The sequence below is a fragment of the Phyllobates terribilis genome, unplaced genomic scaffold (assembly GCF_046119375.1).
Source record: "Phyllobates terribilis strain yellow unplaced genomic scaffold, ASM4611937v1 Scaffold_8__6_contigs__length_399053987, whole genome shotgun sequence".
NCBI lineage: Eukaryota > Metazoa > Chordata > Amphibia > Anura > Dendrobatidae > Phyllobates > Phyllobates terribilis.
Genome location: NW_027362768.1, coordinates 350527242 through 350549777, shown reverse-complemented (window position 1 = coordinate 350549777; position 22536 = coordinate 350527242). Strand labels below are relative to the sequence as shown.

Here is a 22536-nt window from a genome sequence, read left to right as displayed (position 1 = left end):
TAATCGTCCAGTGTCCCGGTGCTCCAGTCAGACCCTGTTTGCCCACAAAACTCATCCATTTAAATGTCTGATTTTAGAGTTTGCATTGTGTTCCTTTTCTTTGCTTATAAAAACGTAATAATTATAGTCTATGGACCTTTTCTGATGCTGATGGTTCACAAAAGAAATTTGAGACATGTTTGATTGTAATCTGATTTGCAGATAAAACTGGCCCATTCAAATGATTGGATTGTCAAAAAAAAGATACATTTGCATCCTTGTTCTGTATGTTTTTCACTGACTAATGTTAGAAGTTTGTAAATCTTCATCACTTTTTTTCTCTCATCAATAGGTGGCAGAAAATGTCATTTTTCAACATGAGGAGAGAAAACTTCCTTCCATCACTTTACCTGATGGGCCCATGTGTCAGATCAGCACAGAAGCAAATAGGCTGCAATTGCTCATTTTTAACTCCTCTTTAGCTCATAATGTGGAGTAACATTGTGTGGATCAGACACACAAAAACTCTGTTCAAAGGTCGGCTTAGGGTTTACTTCATGTACACACAAATTGCCAAAGGCAAATAGAGATCCCTTAATAAAGACCGAAATATAAAACATAACTTTTATTTTGATTATTAGATATAATAACGGAAAAGATAACACACACTTAAAATCACACAGTACTGGATGTTTCTGATAATTCAGCGCTGGGTTATATGAGCCATAACTATTAAAGTGCTTGTGCTTCTGTTATGGCAGTTGTGTATCGAGGGCTTATTTGTCTAATATATTATTCTTCAGAATAAATCACCACCAATAGTGAGTCCTCAATATAATCCTACTCGGTATACACTATTCACTTTATTATGAGGGCTTATTTATCAGGAAATTGGATAAAAGGGATTATGCTATACGTAGCAAGAGAAAACTGCTTCTATGTACAACTACACTGGTCATCCCGGTGTTCAGCCGTCTCTCCAGTCTCTATAGATAGAAAACTATTTGGATCACAATAGATATCTTTTCATATCCAAATGAGCCTTATTCGGCAATATTTGGTTTCATTCATTAGTGGGCAGTGAGGTAAATGCTTCTACTGCCGCCCTTGTATCTCATCTATTAGACTTATGAGCTGTAGCACTTATTTATCATTGTAGTCAGGCTCGGTCTGGCCTGGCGGGGCGCCGGGAAATTTCCCGGTGGGCCCCGGGCCCCTTGCAGAGGGAACAGGAGAATAAAAAAAAAAAAGTGGTCGTGGACCCTTTAAGGGCGCACGCAAGCACTTTCACCGACGCGATGCCCAGTACAGTAGCGGGAGGGGCCTGGGAGCAGGAGAGCAGGGCAGGGGCTGCACTGCAGCGTCACACTCAGCAGACAGGGCCGTACGTCTGCTAAAAGTGACGTCACAGCGCGCCCTGCACTGCAGTCTCCCACATTAGGGGCGCGTCTGTACACTGTATGGGCTGGAGACAAGCCAAGGTACTGTAATATTTGTGTGTTTGTATGGATTTTTATGTATATGCTGCCTGCATGTGTGTGTGTACAGTGTGTGTATATGCCTGTGTGTGTACAGTGTGTGTATATGCCTGTGTGTACAGTGTGTGTATATGCCTGTGTGTACAGTGTGTGTATATGCCTGTGTGTGTACAGTGTGTGTGTACAGTGTGTGTATATGCCTGTGTGTGTACAGTGTGTATATGCCTGTGTGTGTACAGTGTGTGTATATGCCTGTGTGTGTACAGTGTGTGTATATGCTTGTGTGTGTACAGTGTGTATATGCCTGTGTGTGTACAGTGTGTGTATATGCCTGTGTGTGTACAGTGTGTGTATATGCTTGTGTGTGTACAGTGTGTATATGCCTGTGTGTGTACAGTGTGTGTATATGCCTGTGTGTGTATATGCCTGTGTGTGTGTACAGTGTGTGTATATGCCTGTGTGTGTATATGCCTGTGTGTGTACAGTGTGTGTATATGCCTGTGTGTGTATATGCCTGTGTGTGTACAGTGTGTGTATATGCCTGTGTGTGTATATGCCTGTGTGTGTACAGTGTGTGTATATGCCTGTGTGTATATGCCTGTGTGTGTACAGTGTGTGTGTACAGTGTGTGTATATGCCTGTGTGTACAGTGTGTGTATATGCCTCTGTGTGTACAGTGTGTGTATATGCCTCTGTGTGTACAGTGTGTGTATATGCCTGTGTGTGTACAGTGTGTGTATATGCCTGTGTGTGTATATGCCTGTGTGTGTACAGTGTGTGTATATGCCTGTGTGTGTACAGTGTGTATATGCCTGTGTGTGTGTATATGCCTGTGTGTGTACAGTGTGTGTATATGCCTGTGTGTGTACAGTGTGTGTATATGCCTGTGTGTGTACAGTGTGTGTGTACAGTGTGTGTATATGCCTGTGTGTGTACAGTGTGTATATGCCTGCATGTGTGTGTATATGCCTGTGTGTGTACAGTGTGCGTATATGCTTGTGTGTGTGTACAGTGTGTGTATATGCCTGTGTGTGTACAGTGTGTGTATATGCCTGTGTGTATATGCCTGTGTGTGTGTACAGTGTGTGTATATGCCTGTGTGTGTGTACAGTGTGTGTATATGCCTGTGCGTTTGTGTATATGCCTGTGCGTGCGTGTGTGTATATGCCTGTGTGTGTATATATGCCTGTATGTGTGTGTGTGTGTGTGTATATGCCTGTGTGCGTGTGCGTATGTGTGTATATGCCTGTATGTGTACATTGTGTATGCCTGTGTGCTTATGTGTCTTCACACGTGTGTGTGTGCTTCCCTGCGTGTCTGCATTTTTGTGTGTGATTGTCTGAGTGTGTCTGTGCATTTCTGTGTGTGCTTGCCTGTGTGTGTACTTGTCCCCATTTCTGTGAGTATCTGTATCTGCGTGTGTATATTAGGGCTCTTTCACATGTCCTGATATTTACGGGACTGGAGATATCCGTGTCCACCTGTGTGTCATCCAAGTGACACATACTGGCGCTTGGGAATCAGTGTACAGTTAGCGCTGTTCCCAAGAGCCGGGTGCTGAGCGCTGCCCTCATCATAGATCCCTGCAGGCGCTGTGATCAGCAGCAGCGGGGTCAATGATGAGAGTAGTAGTCTACTCCCACTGTGTCCGTGTCCAACTGTAAAAATAAGAATAAAATAAAAAAATCCTTATACTCACCTCTCCTAAGTGTCACCTGCTGTAATCCGTGCGAGCGCTCACGCCAAGGAGAATGACTTCTGCAGCGAGCTTGCTCCAGAGCTGCGCTTAGTGAATCACAGGGCACCGCTTGTTGAGCGCAGCTCCGGAGCCCACTCGCTGCAGGAGACATTCTCCTCGGCGTGAGCGCTCGCACGGATTACAGCGGGTGACACTTAGTAGAGGTTAGTATAAGGATTTTTTTATTTTATTCTTTTTACAGTTGGACACAGCGGGTATAGACTATTACTCTCATCATTGACCCTGGGGTGCTGATCGCAGAGCCGGCAGGGATCTATGATGAGGGCAGCGCTCAGCGCTCTTCCCAAGCACCGGGTGCTAACTGTCATCAGTGTGCGGGACATTTTGCGGTCTGGACATCAGGTAAAAAACAGACATGTCAGCGTGTTTTGCCCACGGACACCACATGGTCTGTGTAAAGTGGAAACACACTGACATGTGCACATACGCATTCATGTGAATGGGTCTACGTGTGTCAGTGTCTCTGGTACGTGTGGAAACGGTCACCGCATGTACTGACGTGTGAAAGAGCCCTTAGTATGTGTCCGTGTGCGCTTGTTTTCGTGTGTGTAAGCGTGCTTCTGCATGTCTGTGTGCTCTTCCGAAGATTTATTATATTTGGAGAGAGATGGGAGAGAAATTCTAGGAGACAGAATGGGGAGATGTGTGAAGAAACAGTATGGTGAACTAGGGGAGGGGTGGGAATGGGTGCGGGAACAGAATGGGGAAGGGATGTATAAGACAGTATGGAGAGTGGGGGAATAGTGTGAGGAGACAGTATGGAGGGAGAAAAGTGTGAGGTGACACAGCACAGATACTAGGTAGTGTGGGGGAAGGTATAGAGATGCGGCAGTATGGGGGGAACAGTGTGAGGGCACAGCAAGGAGGGAACAGTATGCTGAGGAGGGGGGAGTGTGATGAAGGGGCACAGTATAGAGACTGGGCAGTATAGGGGGGACACAGTGTGAGAGGACAATGTGAACAGGGGGCCCAGTATGGTAAGGAGAGGACAGTGTGGAGAGCAGGTACCATAAGAGGGATAGAGTGTATGTCATGTTTTGTGCAGGGAGCATTGTAAGAGTTAGGTTTATTCAGGGGCTCAGTGTAGATATTTTTATTCAGGAGCATTATAATGACACTGCTATCTTTAAGGGCATCGTGTCGGGATGTGCTGCAGAAGACCGGAGAAGATGGAAGTCTGCAGAGACGAGCTGTGGATGAGAAAAGTCATCATGGAGACTGGACAAGAGGTAACATACCTGGATGTAAATGTTCATTTGTGATCCTGCCTGTGTCTCATCAGTACTGTGGTTCCTGTATGGTCCACAGTCTGATGATGACTGATAACAACTCCCAGTATCTCTATTGTTAATTACATACTGGAAGTTGTAGGTTTATGCGATACAAAGATATATGGGGCTGACCTGACATTACAAATGATGGTGGTTCAGATGATGTATTCTTGTACTAATGTGTTTGTGCGCGTCTGTGTGTTTGTATGTGTCTACGTATCTGGAATAATATGTATTTTTGTAAGATGCGTGTATGTAAGAGTCCATTGTGGTGTGTAATAACATTCATATGCTTGGGGCACCTTTACTAAATCTATTAGGACTTGCTCACATGTGTTAGGGAATTCCATTTGTCTTTCCACATTTAGGAACAGACAAGTGAAATTTGCTAACCTTGTCATAACCATAGGGTTGTACTTGTATGGAGCGGGTTCAGGAGCTGAGCCTGCTCCATACCAGGCGGATGTCGGCTGTGTTACATAGCCGGCGTCTGCCTGTAACAGCAGTGATCAGAGTTCGCCTTGATTGCTGCTGTTCTGAGTATTTAAGTGCCCTTGTCAATCACTGACAGCGGCATTTAGATAGCACGATGGCCGGTGCATGCAGTCACCTGCTCCCTTCAGCCCCCTGTGACGCAGTTGCAGGTTGCTGGTGGGTTGCCAGTAGTGCTGAGTGAGCGTGGTCGGACAAGGTGTTATCTCAGCATGTTCGGGTGTTATCTGAGTATCTTGTAGTGCTCTGCTAATATGTTCGAGTCCCTGCGGTAACATGTTTTGCGGCGGTAGACAGAAGCAACACATGCAGTGATTACCTAACAAACAGGCAATTCCTGCATGTGTTGCGTCTGCCTGCAAAACATGCTACCCTGGGGACTCGAGCATATTAGCAGAACATTACAAGATACCTGGATAACACCCGAGCATGCTGGGATCACACCTTATCCGACCATGCTCGCTCAGCACTAGTTGCCAGATGCTGCTGCCATGTTAGTCGTTCAATGAAGCTCAGCCTGAGGCTGGGCTCCATGGAAGTGTCACAATCAAGGTGTCGGACGTTATTGCAGCACCCTCACTTTGTAGTTCGCGGTGACTGTAATGTCTCCCTCCTTGCACCGACCTTATAACAGGAAGCGAGTTGCGGCAGGGAGAATAAAACGTAATTTTCTCTGTGTAGCCAACGCTTTTCCATTAAGCTGTCTAACCAGGCTTTAAACCCTATTTACCTGCAGATTACCCCTATATCTGCAGATAAATAGCGTTTTTCAAGGTGACAAGTTACCATTAAAGGGACTCTGGCAGTACGGAATGACTGTTCGAACAAAGTCCTGCCGCTCAGTTCTTCACAGCGTGGCCAATCATGTAACTATAGTGCATTATAGAAAAGCATAACAAGTAATAAAACCGTTTATGGTGGGCTGTAGTTTGGGCCCCTAGAGTCAGTTCCCCTGGTGGGCCCTGGGCACCCCAGTCCGACTCTGCTCACCGCTATAATAAAACATTGTATTCCGTAATTAATAACCATCAGCTTCTCACAGAGGGAGGTCGGCGAGTGGTACATACAGCGCATTGTGAAAGGATTTGGCCCCCTTGAACTTTTCTACCTTTTGCCACATTTCTGGCTTCAAACATAAAGATATAAAATTCAAATTTTTTTGGGAAGAATCAACAAGTGGGAATGAAATCTATTGGATATTTTAAACTTTTTAAAAAAAATAAAAAATGAAAAGTGGGACGAGCAATATTATTCGGCCCCTTTACTTTCAGTTCAGCAAACTCACTCCAGAAGTTCAGTGAGGATCTCTGAATGATCCAATGTTGTCCTAAATGACTGGTAATGATAACTAGAATCCACCTGTGTGTAATCAAGTCTCTGTATAAATGCACCTGCTGTGTGATAGTCTCAGGGTTCTGTTTCAAGTGCAGAGAGCATCATGAAGACCAAGGAACACACCAGGCAGGTCCGAGATACTGTTGTGGCGAAGTTCAAAGCCGGATTTGGATACAAAAAGATTTCCCAAGTTTTAAACATCTCAAGGAGCACTGTGCAAGCGATAATATTGAAATGGAAGGAGTATCAGACCAATGCAAATCTACCAAGACCCGGCCGTCCCTCTAAACCAGTTTTTCCCAAACTCCAGTCCTCACGGACCCCCACAGGTCATGTTTTCAGTATTCCCTTAGTATTGCATAGGTGATGGAAGTATCATCAAAGCATCAGGAATTCTCTCACCAGTGCAATACTATGGAAATCCTGAAAACATGACCTGTGGGGTCTGTGAGGACTGGAGTATGGGAAACACTGCTCTAAACTTTCATCTCGAACAAGGAGAAGACTGATCAGAGATGCAGCCAAAAGGCCCATGATCACTCTGGATGAACTGCAGAGATCTAGAGCTGAGGTGGGATAGTCTGTCCATAGGACAACAATCAGTTGTACACTGCACAAATCTGGGCTTTATGGAAGAATGGCAAGAAGAAAGCCATTTCTCAAAGATATCCATAAACAGTCTCGTTTGAAGTTTGCCACAAGCCACCTAGGAGACACACCAAACATGTAGAATAAGGTGCTCTGGTCAGATTAAACCAAAATCGAACTTTTTGGTCACAATGCAAAATGATATGTTTGGCGTAAAAGCAACACAGCTCATCACCCTCAAAACACCATCCCCACTGTCGAACATGGTGGTGGCAGCATCATGGTTTGGGCCTGCTTATCTTCAGCAGGGACAGAGAAGATGGTTAAAATTGATGGGAAGATGGATGGAGCCAAATACAGGACCATTCTGGAAGAAAACCTGTTGGAGTCTGCAAAAGACCTGAGACTGGGAAGAAGATTTATCTTCCAACAAGACAATGATCCCAAACATAAAGCAAACTCTACAATGGAATGGTTAGAAAATAAACGTATCCAGGTGTTAGAATGGCCAAGTCAAAGTCCAGACCTGAATCCAATCGAGAATCAGTGGAAAGAGCTGAAAACTGCTGTTCACAAACGCCCTCCATCCAACCTCAATGAGCTCGAGCTGTTTTGCAAGGAAGAATGGGCAAGAATTTCAGCCTCTCGATGTGCAAAACTGATAGAGACATACCCCAAGCGACTTGCAGCTGTAATCGCAGCAAAAGGTGGCACTATAAAAGTATTAACTCAAGGGGGCCGAACAATATTGCACGCCCCACTTTTCAATTTGTTAAAAAAGTTTAAAATAGCAAATAAATTTCATTCCACTTCACGATTGTGTCCCACTTGTTGTTGATTCTTCCCCAGAAAAATAGAATTTTATATCTTTGCTAGATGGTGGCCCGATTCTAACGCATCGGGTATTCTAGAATATGTATGCGGCCGACCGGGCGCAATCAGCAGAACGTTGTTTAAATTTGGCGCCAAAATCGCTGATTGGTCGCGGCCGGCAACCGCGACTAATCAGCAAAACGGTGTTTAAATTTGGCGGCAATATCGGTGATTGGTCATGGGTGGCGGCCGCGACCAATCAGCGAACTGTGTTAGTGAGGACGGGAGAGCTTGTTTAAATTTGGCGATAAAATAGACCAATCAGCAGAGCGTTGTTTAAATTTTCCGGCAATCTCGCTGATTGGTCTTGGCCGGCCGGCGGCCGGGACCAATGAGCAGAGCGGTGTTTAAATTTGGCGCCAAAATCGCTGATTGGTAGCAGTCGCCGGCGGCCGCGACCAATCCGCAGAGCGTTGTTTAAGTTTGGCGCCAATCTCGCTGATTGGTCGCGGCTGTCGGCCACGACGAATCAGCACAGCGGTGTTTACATTTGCCGCCCATCTCGCTGATTGGTCGCGGCCGGCCACCGCGACCAATGAGCAGAGCGGCGTTTAAATTTGCCGCCGATATCGCTGATTGGTCGCGGTGGCCGGCTGCGATTAATCAGCACAGCGGCGTTTAAATTTGCCGCCCATCTCGCTCATTGGTCGCGGTGGCCGGCCGCGATCAATCAGCAGAGCGGTGTTTAAATTTGCCACCCATCTCGCTGATTGGTCGCGGTCGGCCACCGCGACCAATCAGCAGAGCGGCGTTTAAATTTGCCGCCCATCTCGCTGATTGGTCGCGGTCGGCCAACGCTACCAATCAGTCGAGCGGCGTTTAAATTTGCCGCCCATCTCGCTGATTGGTCGCGGCCGGCCACCGCGACCAACAGCGTCGTATTAGTGTAGGCCCGGGAGCGGCGCTGCTTGTGCGGCTCCTTCTGCTGCGAGAAGCCGGGAGATGAGCGGCTGCTCGCAGCAGAAGCATCCCGACCGGCGGCGCCGCTCCCCGGTCCTCCGTTCACACTTGCTGTCGGGAGATCAGCGGGCCGAGCCGCTGATCTTCCGACGTTAGCCGCATGGAGGTCAGCGGCGCCGGTCGGGGTAGTTGTGCTGCTAGCGCCGCTCATCTCCCCGCTGCATCGCCGCTGACCTCCGTCCGCCAGATGAGCCGCTAACGGCCGCCATCTTTTTTCAGAAATCCTGCGGCGCTGATTGGCCGCTGCCGGACCAATGAGCGACGCGGGATTTCCAGGACGGACAGACAGACAGACAGACAGACAGACGGGATAAGACAATTATATAGTAGATGTTTGAAGCCAGAAATGTGGCAAAAGGTAGAAAAGTTTAAGGGGACCAAATCCTTTCACAATGCACTGTATAGGCGACGGCAGTACTGTGTATTTGCAGGATTCCAGGCCAGTATCTGCCACCCGCTGTATTTCCCATGTGAGAAGCTCTGATATTTTATTACAGGGAAACTGTCATCAGGTTTTTGCTATGTAATCTAAAAGCAACAAGTCGGGGCAGAGGACCTTATCCCAGCGATGTGTCACTTGCTGGTCTGCATGATGGCATTTTGATATAATCCCTCTTATCTGCTGCAGATCTAGCAGTTCCCTGAATTCACAGATTATGTAGAGACCAATGCGGGAAAGTTACCCCAAATGTTCTAGAAGTCAGCATTGGATTTTCTGCTTTCAGATCACCTCACAGACCAATGTAAGTTAAGGGACAAGTTCAGATGACTGTTTATCCCACTGTTTTTTGAAAGAAATTCGCCATTAAAACTCATACATACAGTACAAAAAGAAATAGATGCCACAACCAGGGCCGGCTCCAGGATTTCATGGGCCCCGGGCAAAAGTCTCAGTGGGCCCCTTTCACACCTACCTCGATTCATGATGCACAGAAATATAGGTATAGTACAATGCTAAAGATCTCACTTACTTCTCACATTACATGAGTGATATCTATTGTAAAGTCTACAACAGCTCAGAAACCGGCGAATCCTCCCAGCGCACAGTGCAGACAATATAGTCCTCTATACAGTATTATGGGCCCACGTAGTCCTCCATATACAGTATTATGGGCCCCACGTAGTCCTCCATATACAGTATTATGGGCACCACGTGGTCCTCCATATACAGTATTATGGGCACCACGTGGTCCTCCATATACAGTATTATGGGCACCACATGGTCCTACATATACAGTATTATGGGCACCACATGGTCCTCCATATACAGTATTATGGGCACCACATGGTCCTCCATATACAGTATTATGGGCACCACATGGTCCTCCACACAGTATTATGGGCACCACATGGTCCTCCATACAGTATTATGGACACCACATGGTCCTCTATACAGTATTGTGGACACCACATGGTCCTCCATACAGTATTATGGACACCACATGGTCCTCTATACAGTATTATGGACACCACATGGTCCTCCATACAGTATTATGGACACCACATGGTCCTCCATATAGTATTATGGGCAGCACATGGTCCTGCATCCAGTACTATGGGCACCATATATTGCTCCATACAGAATAATGGACCGCATATAATGCTCCATACAGTATGATCCCCATATATTGCTCCATTCAGTATAATGGACCCCATATATTGCTCCATAAAGTAAAATGAGCCCCATATATTGCTCCATACATAATGGGTACCATATAATGCTCCATACAGAATAATGGAGCCCAAATATTGCTCCATACAGTATGGGCCCCATATATTGCTCCACACAGTATGGGCCCTTTATATTGCTCCATAAATAGTGGGCCCAATATATTGCTCCATAAAGAATAGGCCCCATATAATGCTCCATAGATAATGGGCCCTATATAATACTCCATACATAATGGGCCCCATATATTGTTCAATATATAATGAGCCCCATATAATACTCCATACATAACGAGCTCCATATAATACTCCTTACATAAAAAAAAAAATCAAATACTCACCGCTCCTTGCTGGAAGCAGGCCTGTCTCATCAGCGTCTTCCGACTCTCTGCACTGGGACTGCTCAGCAGAGGGCGCTCTGTAGTGACGTCATCGCGCCCTCTGCCCTGAGATGTCACAGAGTAAGAAGACGCAGAAGACAGAGGAGCAGCAGAGGAACAGGCAGAGGTAAGTATTGCAAACAGTTTAAAGCACTGGGGAAGGCCCAGTGCAAGTGCCCATTCGCTGGCATCAGGCCCCGCCGACTCATGGGCCCCATAGTGCGCTGGTGTTCCAGAGGGTGAGTGGGCCCCCTGCTCGCTCAGGGCCCAGGCTCTTGCCCGGGTGGTGATGCCGGCCCTGGGTACAACACATACGGCACCCGTTTTTAACTGATCTGCTGCAATGATTATGTAGGAAACTGTATTCATTTACAATCATCCACAGAGTGAGAGAAAACAGCTACAACATTACTGAATAAACAGAAACCCTGCAAGTATAAGAAAATGATTTTATTAAAAATATTTTGCATATCAATCCAGTTTGAAAAAAAATAACTTATTAAGTATTTTTTACAACGTAGCAGTCCACATCTGACAGACTCCTGTAACTCTGGACACAGTATAATAGTGTGGCCGCTGTTCTCTAGCAGGACCCTCTAATGATAGAAGCAGGACGGCATACTGGATCTCGCACAACGCTACCTGCATGCCATCTGATTTGCTAAGTGCTCCAGCCGTATAAAGATCACTATGTATACAATATACTCCGAAAAGATGTCAGGGATTACTGTGAAGTAAAAATATTGTGGCCCCCATTGAGCAGGAATGATTAGAGATGGACAAGCTCCAGTTGGCAGACAGTCAGTGATGGCGGAGAGCTGATCATCTTTACTCGCTGCTCATTAGGAAAGTGGTCGCTTTCTGAAACCATTTGACTCTGAACTCGGCGTCAGACGGCATTATGTAAGAGGCCAATGTCTGAGTGGTTTATGTGTCCGTTTGTCCTTCCTCTGTTCTTTCTGCCAAAAGATCCTCACCCATAACCTAAGGATTAAAATAAAGTTGAATTGTTACTAATATTATTTTTTTAAATTTAGGACATGAATTGAATTTCATAAATTAAAAGAAAACTTTCCCTCCGATGTCCACAAAACTGAGCGCCACTACATAAGCCACAAATAGTCTCCCCTCTCTCTCCCAGTCTGTGCAGCGGACGGGAACCATTTAAATGGGTGCAGGGCCGATTTTAGATAAAGTGGGGCCCTGGGGAAAAGTTTAAAGTGGGGTCCCAAATGCTGACATACAGCACCACACAAACATTTAGCTTGTATTTACATGCGCTGAGATCAGGCCGCTAAACGAGCGCAATCCACAATACTGAAGCCGTTCGACACTTGTTTCCCGACCTCTTTACACCAGCTGAGGAAGAATGATGGATACAGAACAATCACTAATAGATCAACCTGTCCCCATACAGCATCATGTTATCCACCGGGCGATGTGCTGCTGAGAACAAGGATTTTTGTTCTGGCATAAACAATCCAATTACTCGATGAATATGCAGCATTTTGCGTGTTTAGTATAATACATGCCATAGTCCTCCATATTTTATAATGTGCCCCACAGCCCCCAATATTGTATAATGAGGCCCATAGTCCTCCATATAGTATAATACACTCCCGATAGCCCTCCATATAGTATAATGCACTCCCCATAGCCCTCCATATTGTATAATGTGCCCCACAGCCCCCCATATTGTATAATGAGGCCCATAGTCCTCCAAATAGTATAATACACTCCCGATAGCCCTCCATATAGTATAATGCACTCCCCATAACCCTCTATATAGTATAATATACTCCCCATAGTCCTCCATATTGTATAATGTGCCCCACAGTCCTCCATATTGTATAATGTGGCCCATATTCCTCCAAATAGTATAATACACTCCCCATATCTCTCTATATAGTATAATGCACCTCATAGTTCTCCATATAGTATAATGCACCTCATAGTCCTCCATATACACTGTGTTCCAAATTATTATGCAAATAATATTTTCTCAGATTTTCCCAAATTACCTATATGAATTGCAGTCATTGTAATTTTCCAGTCAAATAACTATTAGAGTACAATTGAAAGGTTTTTGTACAAACTGCCTATGATAACAGTATATTTTGAAAAAAATAAAACACTCAAACTGCACTCAAAATGCATGTTCCAAATTATTATGCACAGCAGAGTTTTCAACCTTTTCATTTTAATAAAGAACAAAAAAATGGTCATTTTTGAAATTATAAGCATTAGCAGGTTATTACAAACTGAACTCAAACAGTTTTCAACTCAAAACTTTATTCTAGGTGATGTAATATTTGCACATAGGACCCCTTGTTCGAAAGGAGCTTCTGAACTCTCTCATTCATTGAATAAGTTTGTCCCGTTTTATACCCACAGCAGCCAGAGATGCAGATGTGTTATGTGCAGCATGAGACGGGGCATTATCATGCATGAAAATGATCTTGCTGCGGAATGCACGGCTCTTCTTCTTGAACCATGGCAGGAAGTACTGTTTGAGAAACTCAACATACATTATGGAGTTCATCTTTACCCCTTCAGGGATCCTAAAAGGGCCGACAATCTCTCTCCCCATGATTCCAGCACAAAACATTACTCCGTCTCCTCCTTGTTGGCGCCGTAGCCGTGTTTGCATGGGGTGTCCATCAACCAGCCATCCTCCATTCCATCCATCTGGACCATCGAGATCATTTCATGCATGATAATGCCCCGTCTCATGCTGCACATAACACATCTGCATCTCTGGCTGCTGTGGGCATAAAACGGGACAAACTTATGGTGTGGCCCCCATGCTCCCCTGACCTCAACCTCATTGAAAACCTCTGGAGCATCATCAAAAGGAGTGTCTATGATGGCGGGAGGCAGTTCACATCTAAGCAACAGTTCTGGGAGGGTATTCTGTCCTCATGCAAAACAATTGAAGCAGAAACCATCCAAAACCTGACAAATTCAATGAATGAGAGAGTTCAGAAGCTCCTTTCGAACAAGGGGTCCTATGTGCAAATGTAACATCACCTAGAATAAAGTTTTGAGTTGAAAACTGTTTGATTTCAGTTTGTAATAACCTGCTAATGCTTATAATTTCAAAAATAACCATTTTTTTGTTCTTTATTAAAATGAAAAGGTTGAAAACTCTGCTGTGCATAATAATTTGGAACATGCATTTCGAGTGCAGTTTGAGTGTTTTATTTTTTTAAAAATATACTGTTATCATAGGCAGATTGTACAAAAACCTTTCAATTGTACTCTAATAGTTATTTGACTGGAAAATTACAATGACTGCCATTCATATAGGCAATTTGGGAAAATCTGAGAAAATATTATTTGCATAATAATTTGGAACACAGTGTAGTATAATGCACCTCATAGCCCTCCATATAGTATAATGCACCTCATAGCCCTCCATATAGTATAATATACTCCCTATAGTATAACGCACTCCCCAAAGTCTTCAATATTGTATAATGTGCCCCACAGAGCTCCATATTGTATAATGTGACCCATATTCCTCCAAATAGTATAATACAATCCCCGTAGCCCTCCACATAGTATAATGCACCTCATAGTCCTCCATATAGTATAATGAACCTCATAGTCCGCCATATAGTATAATACACTACCCATAGCCCTCCATATAGTATAATGCACTCCCCATAGCCCTCCATATAGTATAATGCACTCCCCATAGCCCTCCATATAGTAAAATGCACTTCATAGTCCTCCATATAGTATAATACACTCCCCATACCCCTCTAAATAGTATAATGCACTCCCCAAAGTCCTCCATATAGTATAATATACGGCCCATAGTCCTCCATATAGTATAATGCACTCCCAATAGTCCTCCATATAGTATAATGTGGCCCACAGCCCTCCATATTGTATGATGTGGCCCATATTCCTCAATATAGTATAATACATTCCCCATAGTCCTCCATATAGTATAATACACTTCCCATAGCCCTGTGTATAGTATAATACACTGCCCCACAGCCCTCCATATAGTATAATACACTGCCCCATAGCCCTCCCTAAAGTATAATGCACTCCCCATAGCCCTCCCTTTAGTATAATGCACTCTCCATAGTCCTTCATAGTGTATAATGCACTCCCCATAGTCCTTCATATAGTATAATGCATTCTCCTCAGTCCTTAATAGAGTATAATGCAGCCTCCCTATAGTATAATGCAGCCAAACATATAGTACATATAATATAATGCAACCCATAGTCCTCGATAAAGTATAATTCGGCCCCAACCATAGAGTATAATGCAGCCCCCCAGTTCTGCAGTATTATGGTCACCACGTATAAAAAACAAATACATACAATACTCACCTCTCCTCGTTCTCCAGCTGCTCCATGCTCTGCAGAGCGTCTCAGCAGCTCCACTCTGCAGGCACAGTCATTCCCCCGCTACCGATACAGTTCAATGCGCGATGCGGGGGGACGAACTCACGGGCCCTATAGCGGCACGCCACGGGCTGGAGGCCCCAGGCAGATGCCTAGTCTGCCTGCCCTTACGCTGGCCCTGAATGGGTGTCTCATGCTGGGGACGTGTTTTTCTGCTTTTCTTCTTGCCATAGTACAAATTCTATTCAGTAGGACTATCAGCTGTGTATCCACCAGACTTCTGCACAACACAACTGATGGTCCCAACCCCATTTATAAGGCAAGAAATCCCACTTATTAAACCTGACAGGGCACACCTGTGAAGTGAAAACCATTTCCGGTGACTACCTCTTGAAGCTCATCAAGAGAATGCCAAGAGTGTGCAAAGCAGTCATCAAAGCAAAAGGTGGCTACTTTGAAGAACCTATAATATAAGACATATTTTCAGTTGTTTCACACTTTTTTGTTAAGTATATAATTCCACATGTGTTAATTCATAGTTTTGATGCCTTCAGTGTGAATGTACAATTTTCATAGTCATTGAAAATACAGAAAAATCTTTAAATGAGAAGGTGTGTCCAAACTTTTGGTCTGTTACTGTATATATCCAGGATGTGTGATCAAGGGGTGCCATACATACCAGAATGGGGGATCAAGGGGTGTCATGCATACCAGGATGGGTGATCAAGGGATGCCATGCATACCAGGATGGGGGATCAAGGGGTGCCATGCATACCAGGATGGGGGATCAAGGGGTGCCATGAAAACTAGGATGGGGATCAGGGGGTGCCATGCATACCAGGATGGTAGATCAAAGGGGTGCCATGAATACCAGGATGGGGGATCAATGGGTGCCATGCATTCCAGGATGGGGATGAGGGCCACGTATACCAAGATGGGATGGGGGCCACATATACCAGGAAGGAGGGACCATACATACCAGGATGGAGGATATTAACAGAATTAGGGGACATTACCCCAATACCAATGTCAGCAGCAGACTCCTATTAGACAAAGATAGCACAAGTATACACAAAATGCAGTTTTTAAAAGGAAGGTTTTTATGATTAAGGGAAAAGGAAACCCAAACCTACAGGGCCCTGTGTGAAAAAAGTGATGCCCCTCCCTCCTTAAAACATAAATTAACTGTGATTTGTCACATCTTTGGGAAGCTGAGTTCAATTTCCGTAGCCCCACACAGCCCTGTTTACTGCCACACGTGTTCTCAATCAAGAAATCACTTAAATAGGACATGCCTGACAAAGTGAAGTAGAACAAAAGATCCTCTAAAGCTAGAGATCATGCTGCGATCCAAAGAAATTCAGGACCAAATGAGAAACAAAGTAATTGAGATCTATCAGTCTGGAAAAAGTTCTAAAGCCATTTCTAAAGATTTGGGACTCCAGCGAACCACAGTGGGAGTCATTATCCACAATAGGCGAAAATATGGAACAATGGTGAACTTTCCTAGGCGTGGCCGACTGATCAAAATTACCCCAAGAGCACAGCAACGACTCATCCAAGAGGTCACAAAAGACCCCACAACAACATCCAGAGAACTGCAGGTCTCACTTGCCTCAGTTAAGGACAGTGTTCATGACTACACCATAAGAAAGAGACTGGGCAAAAATGACACGCATAGCAGAGTTCCAAGATGAAAACCACTGCTGAGCAATAAGAACAAAGGCTCATGTCAGTTTTGGCAGAAAACATCTTGATGATCGCCAAGACTTTTGGGAGAATACTCTGTGGACTGACAAGACAAAAGTTGAACTTTTTGGAAGGTGTATGTCCCATTACATCTGGCGTAGAAGTAACACTGCATTTCAAAAAAGGAACATCATACCAACCGTAAAATATGGTGGCAGTAGCGTGATTGTCTGGGACTGTTATGCTGCTTCAGGACCTGGAAGACTTGCTGTGGTAAATGGAACCATGAATTCTGCTGGTTAACCAAAAAATCCTGAAAGAGAATGTCCGGCCATCTGTTCATGACCTCAAGCTGAAGTGCACTTGGGTTATGCAGCAGGACAATGATCCAAAACACAGGAGTAAGTCCACCTCTGAATGGCTTAAGGAAAACAAAATTAAGACTTTGCAGTGGTTTAGTCAAAGTCCTGACCTTAAGAAAGCGGTTCATGCTCGGAAACCCTCCAATGTGGCTAAATTACAACAATTTTGCAAAGATGAGTGGGCAAAAATTCCTCCAGAGTGTTGTAAAAGATTCATTGCCAATTATCCCAAACACTTGATTGTAGTTGTTGTTGCTGAGGGTGCTTCAACCAGTTATTAGGTTTAGAGGGCAATCACTTTTTCACACAGGGCCCTGTAGGTTTGGATTTCTTTTTCCCTTAATAATTAGGATCTTCATTTAAAAACTGCATTTTGTGTTTACTTGTGTTATCTTTGTCTAATATTAAAATTTGTTTTGAGATCTGAAATATTTAAGTATGACAAGCATGCAAAAGAATGAGAAATCAGGAAGGGGCAAATAACTTTTCACACATACACATATACATATATATATATTCATTCCACAATGTCACATTCACCGCAGGAGAGAGGGATTGGTAAGATGGGACAACCATTACAAACCAGCCACCTGATCAGACGTTATTGAACACCTTTCCAGAAGCTTTAATCAATCTTATCTACTGTTATTTCCTGAAGAGAGGAAACAAATGTCCTAAAAATAAAAAAATATAAAAATGAAAGTTAAAAAAAAATAAAATAATAATAATAGGTTCACCTCCACTATGAGCATTTTTTGCTCTTCTAATAATCCAAGCTTTCCTAATTGTTCTTCTATTTGCTCCTGCATCTTCATATTCCTCTCCAGCACAAATGATGCATGCTGGAGCTGTAAGAGCTGTAATAGAGGCCTAGAAGAACCATCAGAGGTCAGGCCGATCTGGTTACAGCAAGAACACAGATACACGCTGTATAAGACAATGGTATGGAAACAAGATTTTAAAAGGAGTTATCAAACACTTTTATACTCCACTGGATAGGTCATTAATATAAGATAGGTGGGGGTCCAACCATCGGCCCCCCGATGATCAGCCGCCATCACCTCTGGCAAGATGCAGGCAATGTTCAAAGTGGAACAAAACCGCTCCGTACACTGCGGCCGCTGCCGGGTGCAGACCAGCTATTGAGGAGTACCGGAGGTGATCTGCAGCACCAGGCAGTGGCCACTGGGGTGCGCTCTGTGCACAAGTTACATCCGGCCGTTGCCAGAGCTATAAACAACTTATTGGTGGGGAGCCAAGAGTCGGACCTACAACCATCTGATATAGACGACCTATTTTATGCATAAATCATCTGCATTAAAGTATTAGAGAACGTCTTTAAGAGCCCTGCATTTTCAGAGCCAAACTTCAGTCAACATCTAATAACCAATTACAATGTCTTTCTTAGGACTCGTTCACACGGATGTATTTTCAGTAGGAAAGTTGTCTGTGGAACAAATGGACAGCACTCAGACCAATGCTATTCAATGGGAAAGTGCAGAGGAGGAATTTTTTTTTTTGTCACTGATCGAATCTGTGTGTGAGCAAAAAATAAAGAAAGAAAATGGCAGCATGTCCTCGTTTCATCCGTCAGACAAGATTCACCCATTCAAGTCTATGGGTACAGAAAAAAATCTGCTTTATACAGATACATTGCAATCCTGTAGCCCTGGAAACTGTAAAGGGTTAAAAAGCCAGATTAGATCTGGACTGCACATGGATGACAAGTGAGAAAAGAATGATATTTTATCTGCTTGTGTGAACAGGCCCTTAGAGGTCTCGACAAGACGGAGGAGCTGATCCAGAGTGTCCAGGTAAAGCTAGCAGTCCAGGTAATGGCGGATACGGAGGCAACCATCCACATCGTGCTCCATGCCCTTCTAATCTGACGTCCGTGACAGTGATGCTCAGTGTAAAGCCTGAGCTCAGGAGATGTGGGCTCGGACCCTGTTCAGACACACTGGAACTGATCAATCTCCATTCAACATTATGAACATAAAACTGGAGCACTGGCCCCACTCAAATATATTGTATTATGGTCAAATCATTCCCTTTAGGAACTGAGTGATGTGTAATAGAGGAGGATAAGGCCCCCCGTATACAGCAATTTATTCTCTGATAGGCGAGAGGGAAGAGACGTCATCTCCTCCTTTCTGATAATGTCCCCTGTATCCTGGTGACAGTGATTGTGCCATCCCAGCAGGTGACACTAGAGCCGCTCCCCGCTCTTAGGCTATGTGCCCATGAAAACGCTTGTAAAACCGTCTGCCATGCAAAGCAATGTGAATTCGGATGTGCTGTGCACATGATGCGCTAATTAGAGAGCCGAATTCACATTGCGTTGCAAAATGCAGCATGACCATTTCTACCGCGATTACGCCGCAAATTCGCGGCCATTGAAAAGCAGCAACCCCGCAGGTATATGTGGATTTTTCTGCGTTTCAATTAAATTCAATGGCCGAGAATTTGCAGCGTAATCGGGGTGCGTGTGGTACCCAGGATGAAGAAGAGAATACAACTCCTCTTCATCCCGGCTACCAAGCGGTGAAAAAAAGAAATAAATAAGTTAAAAATAAAAAACCCTGTATACTCACCTCTCCGGTCTGCTCCCGGCGGCGATCCTCTCTCCTCGCCGTCCAGCGGTGTACTTGCAGGACCTGCGGTGAGGTCATCTAGTCAGCTGATGGTCACGTGACCGCTGACGTCAGAGGTCAGGTGATGGTCGCGTGACCATCAACTGACTAAATGACGTCACCGCAGATCCTGCCAGTATACCGCGGGACGCTGAAGAGAGAGAACGCCGCCGGGAGGAGACTGGAGAGGTGAGTATACAGGTTTTTTTTTTTTTTTTTTAACTTTTTAATTCTTTTTTTTTTTTTACTATAGATGCAGCATTTAAAGCATCTAAGTTGGTCACACAATATAAATCCATGCCGGTTGTATGGATTTATATTGTGTGACCAACTTGTCAAGCACTTTTCCAAGTTATGCTCAAAATCACTTGGAAAAGTGCTTGAAAAAACGCTGAAAAAATGCTGAAAAAACACTTCTCTCTGGTAGAAAAAAATGCATGTAAATCTGCATGTAAATCTGCCAGAGAGAGGCAAAAACGCTCTGCATCAAATCTGCTACGTGGGCACATAGCCTTAGCGTGTATGTGCTGTACTGATCATTCAGGACTGTGCAAAGACCTGCCTGTGACCAAAAGAACAACAAGGCTGTGTGCACACGCTGCAGATTTGGTGCGTTCTTCAATGGAACAGGCTGCCACGAGAGGCGGTGAATTCTCCTTCAATGGAAGTCTTCAAACAGAGGGTGGACAGACATTTGTCTGAGATGGTTTAGTGAATCCTGCATTGAGCAGGGGTTGGACACTAGGACCCTGGAGGTTCCTCCAATTCTAATGTTCTAGGATTCTATGTATAAACACCAGCTGCAATCTTCCATGGAGAAGTAACTGTGGTTTCAGGCGAACTTGCAGCAGATGGTCTGTGCCTTCCGCTAGCTCCTCCCCCTTCCGCTAGCTCCTCCCCTTCCTTCTGTAAAGAGTATTAATAGCACTAACTGTCATCTATCTCACTAATAGGAAAGTTTGTCTTCACTGAATACAGATTTTACAGATGTTACCGCGAATTGAGACTGAAAGATCAATCCAGCAGGAAAAAGACGACTTCTCTGATAAGATTATAAAATTACTTATTTTCATGTGTAATATTAATTTACAAAACAAAAATTAAAACAACGGTTATTCTTTAACTAATAAAGCACTTAGGACAGGGATTCATTAAGACTGGCCATATTCAAGCTGCTCTTGATGAGGGAGCGCGCTGGAGTCAGACGGTCCAGATTCATTAAGTGGCGCATGAATTATGCGCTTCTGACAAGTGGTGCGTGCACCTTGCCACAAATCTTACTCCAGTCACGGACTGAAGTAAGATTTCGGGTGTAAGGGAAGCCACAGTTCGCTATGAATTTGACAAGCTGTGGTGCCACACTTCCATCTTGCCCCAACTCTGCCCATTTTGGTGAAGCTGGGCAAAACTGACGTGAAAACAATAAACGTCACAACATTTTTGATCAACTCAACAATGCACAAAAATTGTGACTTTTCAAAGTGATTTACACCAGAATTCTGGCATAATTGCATTGATCAATCAGGACTATAGTGTCCTAAGTTTTTATACTTCATTAAAACATCCTCCTCCTCCCAAGAGGTGGTCCTAGGTACTGACCCTCGCAGTGTTCGGTCACTTCTGCTGCAGGACTGCTCGTCCGGCTTCTCGGTACAGATGAGATCCTCTATATACCTTGCCCTAATGAAGCCGGCACAGGACCACGTCCACAGCTGCTCCCTGTGTGTGGGGGCCGTCCACTTCTATTACAGGGTCCTAGTACGGAGTGATCAGCTCTGGATACAGTGGGGTGGTCTGTTCTGGCAATGTCATGTATACATTGCTGGGGGGCTCCCAGTGATGTCTGAGCACATAAGCTGAATCTATGGCAGTTCTGTGATGGATCCTCGCAGTCAGTGATGGAGGAAAAGCCTCATGGAAGATTCAGCCGGACAAATCCACAACTGTGGACTGAATGGAGGCAGAGAAATCAGTGGCTGCAAACAAGACATTTCTTCTTGTAGATTCCCCGGATGATTGGGAATAGTTGCTTGAAGATGTAAGACCCCAGTCAGGTGGTCGCTGTTATTAACTCCTTTTGCCTAAAAAAAATACAAATAAAATCTGCAGTCACTTTTGATAATTTTTTGTCACAGCTTCTGGCCTTAGTCTTTCTCCTCTAATTCTATCCAGTAATGGAGATTACAATGATAGCATACACGGTGCCATCTACAGCCCACAATACATTTATATGGAAAGGAGTTATAGAACATCAGAAAATGTCTGTTTTGTCACAGAAACAATCACATTAAATAGGATCTGTCACTTGTCATAAATCTGTGACATTTATTTGGTGTAAATGCCGCTGTTCTTCTGAATCTGGGATTGGTTTTATTCCCTTTTCCATCGGCCACTCCACTCCTCTTACTTATATATTAATCTTCTCCCTTTAGCTAAGTGGTAGTGATACAAAACTCCTCTACATGGGAGGCTTTTTAACCCCTTAATGACCGGAGCATTTTCCATTTTTGCATTTTCATTTTTTGCTCCCCTTCTTCCCAGACCCATAGCCTTTTTATTTTTAGTTTAATATTGCCATGTGACGGTTTATTTTTTGCGGGACAAGTTGTACTTTTAAACACCATCACTGGTTTTACCATATCATGTACTGGAGAACGGGGAAAAAAATTCCAAGCGTGGTGAAATTGCAACAAAAAATGCAA

At 44.3% G+C, this 22536-nt stretch overlaps 1 long non-coding RNA gene across 5 annotated transcripts in view; it reads left to right on the top strand.

The window, feature by feature from the left end:
• The first annotated feature begins 1292 nt into the window (after positions 1 to 1292).
• The window catches only part of LOC141156559 (uncharacterized), an 810169-nt gene continuing 788925 nt past the window's right edge, over positions 1293 to 22536 (top strand). For 4 of the 5 annotated variants that reach the window (XR_012247670.1, XR_012247671.1, XR_012247669.1 and 1 more), the window contains exons 1-2: positions 1293 to 1460; positions 4348 to 4445. This is a non-coding gene — a long non-coding RNA (uncharacterized lncRNA). Of the gene's footprint in view, positions 1461 to 4347; positions 4446 to 18609; positions 19035 to 22536 lie in introns of those variants that run through there. The other variant, XR_012247668.1, reaches the window with a different exon arrangement.